Raw genomic sequence first — 10,258 nt, 5'->3', positions numbered from 1 at the left:
TAAACACTAGAAATGATAGAAACATCAAGTTTTTGCATGGTTTTCATCACTATTCAAGTTTTTGGTGGTCAAAATTTCCAGAAGATGCTAGTAGACCTATAAGCTGATACAATACAATTGCGCTTTTTTTGTTGTTGTAAAAATGGAGAAATTTGTGACGCATTTTTTCTCTCTCCAATTTTGCGTCAAAAAATATCTTCCGTCAAATTTCTCCATTTTACAAAAGTCGCGACCGCACTGTAACGGCTTATAACATCTTCCTGAAATTTTCACCACAAAAGACTTGAATAGTGATGAAAAACTATCCAACCCCCCCCCCCCCCCCCCCCCAATAAAAGAAAAAAAAAAAGATCTTGTATTAGGACTTTTTCAATTCTTTATTGGATGTGATGGTGTCCAAACACATGGTTAGATGTTGTGGTTAGCAAAGCAATAGATTTATGTTGGTAACCAACACACAGAGTTAATTGTTGTGGTTAGCAAAGCAATAGTTTTATGTTGGTAACCAACACACAGAGTTAGATGTTGTGGTTAGCAAAGCAATAGTTTTATGTTGGTAACCAACACACAGAGTTAATTGTTGTGGTTAGCAAAGCAATAGATTTATGTTGGTAACCAACACACAGAGTTAATTGTTGTGGTTAGCAAAGCAATAGTTTTATGTTGGTAACCAACACACAGAGTTAATTGTTGTGGTTAGCAAAGCAATAGATTTATGTTGGTAATCAACACACAGAGTTAATTGTTGTGGTTAGCAAAGCAATAGTTTTATGTTGGTAACCAACACACAGAGTTAATTGTTGTGGTTAGCAAAGCAATAGTTTTATGGTGGTAACCAACACACAGAGTTAATTGTTGTGTTTAGCATAGCAATAATTTTATGGTGGTAACCAACACACAGAGTTAATTGTTGTGTTTAGCATAGCAATAGTTTTATGGTGGTAACCGACACACAGTTGGATAATGTAATTAGCAAATCAATAATTTTATTGTGGTAACCAACACACATAGTTAGATGTGGTTAGCAAAGCAATAGATTTATTGTGGTAACCAACACACATAGTTAGATGTTGTGGTTAGCAAAGGAATAGATTTATTGTGGTAACCATCACACACAGTTAGATGTTGTGGTTAGCAAGGCAATAGATTTATGGTGGTAACCAACACACAGTTAGATGTTGTGGTTAGCAAAGCAATATATTTATGGTGGTAACCATCACACACAGTTAGATGTTGTGGTTAGCAAAGCAATAGATTTATGGTGGTAACCAACACACATAGTTAGATGTTGTGGTTAGCAAAGCAATAGATTTATGGTGGTAACCATCACACACAGTTAAATGTTGTGGTTAGCAAAGCAATAGATTTATGGTGGTAACCATCACACACAGTTAAATGTTGTGGTTAGCAAAGCAATCGATTTATGGTGGTAACCAACACACTTAGTTAGATGTTGTGGTTAGCAAAGCAATAGATTTATGGTGGTAACCAAAGATGTTGTGGGGAAGGGATGGAGATAAGGGCTGAGGAGGGGGTTGGATGGATGGCGTAGATAAGGGATGACAGGTGATGGGTGGTTAGGAGACATGTAAAATGATCTGGAATGTCTTGGAATGTCAGGTGAGAGACAAGATATCAGCCTCACATTCCGCTTGACAGATTAGGAAGTTTGAAAGAAAAAAATAAAGGGTGCAAGAAAGTTATTTAGTATTTGGTGTGGATTCGTGGTCTTATTGTAAGACACCCGTCTCCTAACCTATAGGTCCCTGGTTCGGGTCCAACTGCCGGCGGCGAAAAGTTGAGTCAATTAAAATGCTCTTTACTCATAAATTAAGATGTGAAATGAGTACTTGGCCGGTAACCGCATGTGTGTGTGTGCGTGTGTGTGTGTATATGTGTGTGTGTGTTGGTGTCTGTGTTTGCGTGTAACAAAAAAATAAATGAGAGAGATGAGAGAAAGAGAGATAGATATATAGATAGATAGATAGAGAGAGAGAGAGAGAGAGAGAGAGAGAGAGGGAGAGAGAGAGAGAGAGAGAGAGAGAGAGAGAGAGAGAGAGAGAGAGAGAAGCTGCTCGAACACCAAAGCCATTGACTTTGTTACAAGTCGTTGCACGCTACTGTAAAGCAAGAAAAAAAATAAAGAAATAAAGAAAAATAGACCAAAAAGAGATCAAAAAGAAGAAACAGTGAATAAATAAATAAATAAATAAATAAATAAATAAATAAATGAATTAAAATCAAGGAGCGAAACACCCCCCCCCCCCAAAAAAAACCCCAACAAAAAAAAAAAACACAAGAAAAACAAAACAAAAATAAATGACGAAAAGAACCCAAAAGATATGAGGAAAACCTAATTATTTTTTAGAAAATTGACGAAAATAAATAAAAAAGACAAAAATATCTTTAAAAACAAAAAACAAACAAACAAAAAACACAAAACAAAAACAAAAAACACCCCCCCCCATAAAAAAAACAACTAATAAAAAACAAAACAAAAACAAAAACAAAAAAAACAAACAAACAAAACAAACGAAAAGCAACAAACCTGCAGGATCTTCGTGAAACTGTCAAAATACTCCAAGATAAAAGTTACCATAAACATTTTATTGAGTAGATCGTACTCTGACACAGATCAGATAAACAATGAAATTACCTTCGTTATGAAGGCTCCACGTCTATTCGTGTACTGCCGCAAGGTAATAGAACAAAAAAATCACCAACTTTATTACCTCAATAACTCATAGAAAGAACGCAACAAAAAAAATAAAAAAAAATGGGTTAAAACTCCTGCCATTTTAGATGTTTTTATTTCACTCTGTCACTGTATGAGCGGCTTTGCGGTCATGTGGTATGACACTCGTCCTTGGACTTGTAAGTCCTTGGTTCCAGTCCTACTCTGGACGGCGCAAATTCGAATCCTTGGAATGGGAAAGGCTTTTCTCACCGCTCTTATGTGTAAAATAAAATAGCATGAAACATCTTTCTCTCTGACAAAATAAAACTTATAATATACACTGTAGTTTTACAGAGATTAAGGTTCGACCTATATGTTAAGTAATGTTGTTGGCTTTAGACCCTTTGTAAAGCGCTTTGTACACTACATATGAAATTACTACATATAAAAGGTAATCTTTAAAAAAAGTGTTCTAATGGTAGCACACCTTCTCCCTAACACGAATGAAATGAGTTCGAACCCATGTTGGTAAAGCACCGTCCATTATATCTAATTGGCAATCCGCTACTGCTCAGTCCGCTCAAATAGTGGTGCACACATCATTATAATAAACACATCATTGACCAGATCTCATATGTTGACACACACCAGATAAGTCTGATAAAAAATTACCTTCGTTTTGAGGAGAGACTATCGTATTTGATGTCCCGATATCTCAAGAAATCTTATTTTATGCCTTCATGATTAGGTGAAACTCCTCTTAATCAAATCTGCTTTAGATTGTATGTTTATAAGAGTTTTGATTCCCTTAAGTTAAATATGACTGTAGATATGGAGCAGATTTAAATTTTGGGCCAGAATAAATACATCGTTCCTTCAATAACGATCATCTGTGACTATGAAAACACGCATAATAAACCAAAATGGATTAAGACCAAATCTCTCAACTGACCTCCAAAGACATTGGACTGCCATCCAGGAGACCCGGGTTCAAGCCCCGCGTCGGCATCTCGTTGTTTCCTTGGGCTAGAAACTTAGTCCGCTGCATTGCGATACACGCCTGGGCTATATCCTTCTTGTTTGCGAAGAAGACCCTATAGAAAAAAATGCCCTGGAAATGAATTAAAGAAATTGTAATTTTGAAAAATTCTTGGTGATTAATGACCTATAGTTTCATTAGCCGTCTCTGTGAGGCTATTTGTTCTTGTGGTATAAAATAATAAAAATAAAAATAAAATTCCCTTTATCCATAGGGGAAATTTGTCTCTCGGGTCTATTCCAAGGGAAGACTGGAATAACCCAGGCGTCAGCCGCAATGCAGCACCGCAAATTGAGCTAAGGCGAGGTGACTTGCTCAAGGCCACTCAGAGCTGTGGCGGATGATCGAACTCGATACCTTTCGGGTAGGAAGCAAAGACCGTACCGCTGGAGCCACGCTGCCTTCGGATAAATAAATGCTCAAGCTTGTTTGTTCTGCACTGGGATCTTAGGCGGCGAATAATGTATGTAATATCAATCTAGTTGCTATTTCTATCAGTCATGGACAAAACTGTTTTGCACCGGGATCTAGGCGGCGAGTACTGTATGTTGCCATTTCTATCAGTCACGGACAAAACTGTTTTGCATGAGATCTTAGGCGGCGAGTACTGTATGTTGCCATTTCTATCAGTCACGGACAAAACTGTTTTGCATGAGATCTTAGGCGGCGAGTACTGTATGTTGCCATTTCTATCAGTCACGGACAAAACTGTTTTGCACAGAGATCTAGGCGGCGAGTACTGTATGTTGCCTTTTCTATCAGTCACGGACAAAACTGTTTTGCATGAGATCTTAGGCGGCGAGTACTGTATGTTGCCATTTCTATCAGTCACGGACAAAACTGTTTTGCATGAGATCTTAGGCGGCGAGTACTGTATGTTGCCATTTTTATTAGACACGGACAAAACTGTTTTGCAAGAGATCTTAGGCGGCGAGTACTGTATGTTGCCATTTTTATCAGTCACGGACAAAACTGTTTTGCATGAGATCTTAGGCGGCGAGTACTGTATGTTGCCATTTTTATCAGTCACGGACAAAACTGTTTTGCATGAGATCTTAGGCGGCGAGTACTGTATGTTGCCATTTTTATTAGACACGGACAAAACTGTTTTGCATGAGATCTTAGGCGGCGAGTACTGTATGTTGCCATTTTTATTAGACACGGACAAAACTATTTTGCATGAGATCTTAGGCGGCGAGTACTGTATGTTGCCATTTTTATTAGACACGAACAAAACTGTTTTGCATGAGATCTTAGGCGGCGAGTACTGTATGTTGCCATTTTTATTAGACACGGACAAAACTGTTTTGCATGAGATCTTAGGCGGCGAGTACTGTATGTTGCCATTTTTATTAGACACGGACAAAACTGTTTTGCATGAGTTCTTAGGCGGCGAGTACTGTATGTTGCCATTTTTATTAGACACGGACAAAACTGTTTTGCATGAGATCTTAGGCGGCGAGTACTGTATGTTGCCATTTCTATTAGACACGGACAAAACTGTTTTGCATGAGATCTAGGCGGCGAGTACTGTATGTTGCCATTTCTATTAGACACGGACAAAACTGTTTTGCATGAGATCTTAGGCGGCGAGTACTGTATGTTGCCATTTTTATTTGACATGGACAAAACTGTTTTGCATGAGATCTTAGGCGGCGAGTACTGTATGTTGCCATTTCTATTAGACACGGACAAAACTGTTTTGCATGAGATCTTAGGCGGCGAGTACTGTATGTTGCCATTTCTATTAGACACGGAGAAAACGCATTTTGATACTCACGTTAGCCTCGAAAAAGACTTGCAAAAATCTATCGGGATTTTAAGTATTGTTGTAATTATGTTATATTGTTTTTGTTATTGGCTGAAGAAATGTTTTGAGCCCGAAACGTTCCTGGTTTGGTATTTTGTTCTGTATCGCCTAAAAGGTTTTCGAAAGGCACATTGTTAAATAAAATGTTTTCAGGCTCAAAGACCCGAACATCCGGATTGTCAGAGAAAGATGGAGTCCGTGAGGACCGTTATTTTCTCGTCTTTAACTCGAAGATCCAGGTTTTAAAGTTGGCTTTGTTGACGTTAGAAAATACACGTCTATCTCTTATGGATGTCTGGAATTCCCATCCTTCTGTTTTTAATCCACCCCTCCCCCACCTTCTCTCTCATCCAATTGGTCTGTGTTATTTATCGCCGTATTCATCAGGAAATGTATTTTTTTTGTGCCAAATTTTACAACCCCCCCCCAAAAAAAAAACCCTCCAAAAAAAAAAATAAAAAAACAACAACCCCCCCCCCAACAAAAAAAAAAAAACAAACAAAAAAACCAAAAAACCAAAAAAAAAAAAACAAAACAAAAACTAACAAATAAATAAAATAGAAATAAATAAATAAATTTGAAAATTATTCTTAAATAATAATAATAATAATGATAATAATAATAATAATAATAATAATAATAATAATAATAATAATAATAATAATAATAATAATAATAATATTGATGAAAATAATAATAATAATAATAATAATAATAATAATAATAATAATAATAATAATAATAATAATAATAATAATAATAATAATAATAATAATAATAATAATAATAATAAAAATGAATTGTAATATCGCCTTACAGGCGTCATGTCTCGTCCAACACGTTAAGTATTGCTGTTGACTTGGGCCATCTTGTAAAGTGTTTTGGGCAGGTTTCGTGGATATTCACTGGATATTGCACTATAATATGAGTGGCACATTTGTCTTTCGATTATATCAAACCATTATGAATGCTAGCGAAGCATCGAACGAAATGAACTCGTGATAGCAGTGTCTTCGACAGAGAGGAGTGTTAGTTTTGATAAGGATACACATCTTATCTTTATAATAAAAACAACATTGCCGTACTTGGCAAAACACATCTATTGTGACCCATCTTCTCCAAACGGTGCTATGTTGAGGTGAATCGGGTATTAAAAGGCGTCGATCGGAAAATGCGACGGCGGGGATGGCGAGCTGACGCGTATATTGTCCCTGAACGTCGAGAGCCAGAGTATGGCAAAAAATGAGCTTTTGTCAAAGCTATTGGCCGTTCATTGCGTAGATATCCTCCTTTTACAGGAGACCCACCTTTATTCAGGCGCGCAATCTTCCCGATTCCAGATCCCAGGCTATACGGTGGTCCAACGCGAGGACACCTCGAGGCTCAAAGGAGGGGTTAGCGTTTACGCTAAAGAGCCATCGATGGTAAGGGTCATTGAGAGCGTAACGGACAGCAATGGGGTGAACCGAATTTCCGTGGAAGTAGGTGGACTGTGTTTGCATAATATTTACAAACCACCTAGAGCGACTTGGACTACACCACCGGTACCGGTGGTTAGCCATCCTTCCATCTGTCTGGGAGACTTTAATAGCCACCATCACGAATGGGGCTACCGAGACTGCAACGAGGCAGGAAGACAACTCCGCTCATGGATGGACTGTAATGATCTACACCTAGTGTACGATCCTACAGCCAAGGGTACCTTCCGGGGTACCCGCCATAAGAAGGAGTATACTCCAGACCTCACCCTCGTAACGAAAAGCGCGAACGGTGAACCGCTGCAGGTGAAGCGGACAGTCCTCGGGGACTTTCCGCATAGCCAGCACAGGCCGGTTCTTGTCACAGCTGGGGTGACAATACCGAGGGTGCAGTCTCTCCCACTTTGCAGATGGAATTTCAGGAAGGCTGACTGGGAGGAATTCAGTTCCTATATCGAGCAGGTCTGCCCTGCCATTCCTCCCAAGTCCAAGAATATAACCAGATTTAGTAGGCTACTAGTTAAGAGCGCTCAACGCTCTATTCCACGGGGCAAACGGAAATTCTACACCCCTTGCTGGACAGCAGAGTCGGAAGAGCTGTACCGAGAGTACCAGCAGACCCAGTCCCAGGACACAGCCGATAGACTACTTCAGTCTCTGGCAGAGGGAAGGAAGCAACGGTGGCAGGAGACCGTGGAAAGTCTCGACTTTACACACTCCAGCCGCCACGCTTGGCGTTTGATAAAGAAATTGGACCCAGATCGGAATTTCGCGAAGGCTGCACCGGAATGCGAGGCAGACACAATTGCCAAGAATATTAAGAACCGTAGTAAGCGGGTCCCTAATCAGGCTTTTGAGCGCGGTGTCCGCAAGGCGTACCGTACGATTTTGGACTCGCTACCTGCGGAGGAGTCGGAGTGGACGGCCCCGTTCAGTCCCGAGAAGTGGGTGCAGCCATTAGCGAAGTAAAGAACGGCAAAGCAGCAGGGATAGATGGTGTATATCCCGATATGGTGACGCATCTGGGCCCCAGGGCACGGGCCTGGCTAGCAGAGGCAATGTCTGACATCCTTGCAAAAGGAAAGCTTCCACAAGTGTGGAAGCACGCGAAGATAGTTGCCATCCTGAAGCCAGGGAAGCCGGCGAAGGAGGCACACAGTTACAGACCCATATCGCTGCTGAGCTGTCTTTACAAACTGTTGGAGCGTGTTCTATTAAACCGATGGGGGCCGGTCCTAGACGCTGCCCTGCCACCTGAGCAGGCAGGCTTCAGGGAAGGGAGGTGCACCACGGAGCAGGTCATTGCCCTTACAGAGCATATTGAGCACGGGTTCGAGAGAAAACAGCAAACAGGTGCTGTGTTTAGAGACCTATCAGCGGCGTACGATACGGTCTGGTGCGATGGGTTAATGCTCAAACTTGCAAAACTCATAAGGTGCAAAAAGACCTTGAAGTTGTTCTCTTCGATCTTAGGGGAAAGGCAATTCCACGTCGCGCTGGGAGACGCCACGAGCAAAGTAAAGAAATTGAAGAATGGGGTCCCTCAGGGGTCGGTACTTGCGCCAATGTTGTTTAACGTTTACATTAGCGATATGCCGAACACTTCCTCCCTGAGGCTGGGATACGCAGACGACTGGGCACTCGTTACTCAGAGTAAAGTGTGGACCCGTCTCGAGAGCGTACTCAGCGAGGACGTCACCAGACTCAAATCCTACTTTGACAAGTGGTACCTGAAGATGAACACTTCAAAAACCGTGGCCACTGCATTTACATTATGCAGTGGTTGGCACACCCGTAAACTGAATGTCCTAGTCGGGGACCAGCCACTCCCATATGAGCCGCGTCCAAAATATTTAGGGGTGACGTTGGATCGCAGCCTTACCTATCGGGTTCACCTCGAAGGGGTTGCCCGGAAGATAGAGAAGCGGAATAGTCTTCTGAGGAAGCTGGCGGGATCGACTTGGGGCGCTAGCCAAGCGCTCCTGAGAACATCCGACCTGGCACTATGCTATTCCACCGCGGAGTATTGCGCTCCAGTGTGGGGTAGAAGCAGAAACGTTGAGAAGGTGGATGTAAAACTTCGCAAGTCGATGCACATAGTGTCGGGAACGCTAGCAACAACCCCTAGAGAATGGGGCCCGGTAATGGCAGCGATCCAGCCCCCCGATGTCCGGAGGGAGACCATTACGGGAAACTGGCTGAGTAAGATCAAAGAGAGAGGGAATGGGGATACCCCTCTCATGCGCATAATGAACGGTGCCCCCGTTTCGAGCCGAAATAAGTCCCGGCAACCCTTGTACGCAGAATCCCTGACTACGGACAGAGCTGCACATACGAGATGGAAGTCGGTTTGGACGAATTCAATCCCTCGTGGGGGCGGGGACCTACACTCCTCTAAGCTTGGTGAGAAGTTGCCAGGCTTTGATACCAGTAAGAGGAGACACTGGGTAGCTGCGAATCGGCTTCGGTCGAGGAGCTGCCTAAAAGGCTCCATACACGCCCGGATATGATCCTGGTCCAGACCCCGATCAGGCAAACCGGGGTGAAAACGCAATGTGTGTGGCCAAATACCTGGCCGATAAACCTAGGTACGGTCCATCGCTCGCAAAGCCCGCTTTGCTTAATATTTTTCGAGGCGATCGGCGATCGGGGGCGTGGCAGTATAAAAAAATTGGACAATTTTTTTCGGATTTTCGTTGTTTTGACGTCAGATTCGTGATCAGCGTCGAATTTACAATAGGTTTGATACCAAGAACTATGTTTTTACTCCAAAAATTGATGAAATTAGAAATAAAATTTAATTAATATTGAGGTTATGTGGCCGACAGACCAGTGCTCCTCCCTGTTTTGTGGTATGACTCGCTTCCAGATCGGAAGGTTCAGGTTTCGAGACCCGCTCTGCGTTGCGCAGAGTTGAGTCCTTGGAAAATGCTCTTTACTCACATTTTCTCACCGTACTCAGGTGTAAAATGAGTACATGGCCGTTCGTTGAATTTGTTAGGAAAAAATGTCACATCGCCTGACAGGCGTCATGTCTCGTCTTTCAAGTTTAATATTGCTGTTGCCTTGGGACCCCTTGTAAAGCGCTTTGAGCACGTGGATATTGCGCCAAATAAATGCTGTGTTATTATTTTTTTAAAATAATATTTTTATAAATGTTGCACCAGGAAGAGGTAGATGGCAAAAGTTTCATTCTTGATCATCGTAAAATTTATAAAGGATTTCATACAAAATAAAAAATAGTTTTCATAATT

The sequence above is a fragment of the Berghia stephanieae genome, chromosome 3 (genome assembly GCF_034508935.2).
Source record: "Berghia stephanieae isolate SIO BIC M18660-M18661 chromosome 3, UCSD_Bste_1.3, whole genome shotgun sequence".
In the NCBI taxonomy this organism is placed as follows: Eukaryota; Metazoa; Mollusca; class Gastropoda; order Nudibranchia; family Aeolidiidae; genus Berghia; species Berghia stephanieae.
This window is presented reverse-complemented; position numbering follows the sequence as displayed.